The following is a 1,573-nucleotide window of genomic DNA, read 5'->3' as shown; positions in this document are numbered from 1 at the left end:
AGTCCCAGGTACAAGCTCAATACCAAACTCTACCTCCCGAACAGGTGGTAAACCCGGTAATTCTTCAGGAAAAACATCCGGGTATTCACAAACCACCGGCACAGATTCGGGTTTCTTTTCTAATTCTTTGTCATCAAGTACATACGCAAGGTATGCTTCGCACCCTTTTCTTACATATTTCTAGGCCAACATTGCTGATATTACAGCTGGCATCCCCTCCAAGTCCGTAGACTCAACTCGGATTACTTCGTTATTTGCGCACCTCAAATCAATAGTCTTGCTTTTGCAATTCACAACCGCATCATGCGCGGTCAACCAATCCAAACCAAGAATAACATCAAATTCATCAAACGGCAAAAGCATCAAGTCCGCCGGGAAACAGGAACCTCGAATTTCTAGGGGACATTTCTTACACACTTTGTCGACAAGCACGTAACGACCCAAGGGGTTTGACACCCGAATTACGAACTCAGTAGACTCAATAGGTAAAGTCTTACTGGATGCTAAGGTTTCACATATGTAAGAATGAGTAGAACCGGGGTCAATCAAAGCAATTACATTAGTATCAAAGAGTGTAAAAGTACCGGTAATAACATCAGGCGAAGAAGCATCCTCGCGGGCACGTATATCATAAGCTCTAGCAGGCGCACGAGCCTCGGATCTGGTCGTAGCATCTCTAGATCCTCTCTGACCACCACCAGCATTGCCCGTATTTCCAGATGGTCTACCTCGAGCAGTGGTAGCACCCGGTTTCCCACTCTGATTTACATTCTGTTCAGACAACCTCGGGCAATCTTTAATGAAGTGGTCAACTAATCCGCACTTGTAACAGGAGCGGTCAGGGAATCTACAACTCCCCGAATGCCATTTACTGCAATATCGACATTTCGTTCTGTCTCGACGTTCATTCCCAACACTGGCGACCGAAGTGCCTCGTGTACCCACAGGGGGTCGATCACGATCTCGTCTAAAAAGGCCCGAAGTGCCTCTAAACTGGCCCGCATCATCTCGAAATTTCTTCGATGCCTGTTGAAGAGACTTTCCCGAAGATCTTTTACGAAACTCTCCAGTTCCCACATCAACTTTTTGTTTTTCTTTTCTAAGCTCTTCGGCTTTACAAGCTCGCTCGACCAGTACTACGAACTCTCGTATTTCAAGAACGCCAACGAACATTTTTATATCTTCATTCAGCCCATCCTCGAAGCGTTTACACATGATAGCCTCGGACGAAACACATTCCCGAGCGTATCTACTAAGTCTAACAAATTTTCGCTCGTAATCAGTAACTGACATGGAACCTTGCTTAAGCTCAAGAAATTCCTTCCATTTTTGATCAACAAATCTCTGACTGATATACTTTTTCCGAAACTCAGTTTGGAAAAACTCCCAAGTTACTTGCTCTCGGGGCACAACAGAAGTCAGAGTACTCCACCAATAGTAGGCAGAATCGCGTAGCAAGGAGATAGTACACTTTAGGCATTCATCGGGTGTACAAGATAGCTCATCGAGTACCCGGATAGTGTTGTCCAACCAAAATTCAGCTTGCTCGGCATCGTCGCTATCCGTAGCCTTA

Source organism: Gossypium hirsutum, chromosome A01, assembly GCF_007990345.1.
Source record: "Gossypium hirsutum isolate 1008001.06 chromosome A01, Gossypium_hirsutum_v2.1, whole genome shotgun sequence".
Lineage (NCBI taxonomy): Eukaryota > Viridiplantae > Streptophyta > Magnoliopsida > Malvales > Malvaceae > Gossypium > Gossypium hirsutum.
The sequence above is the reverse complement of the archived record's forward strand: the minus strand, read 5'-3'. Positions refer to the sequence as shown.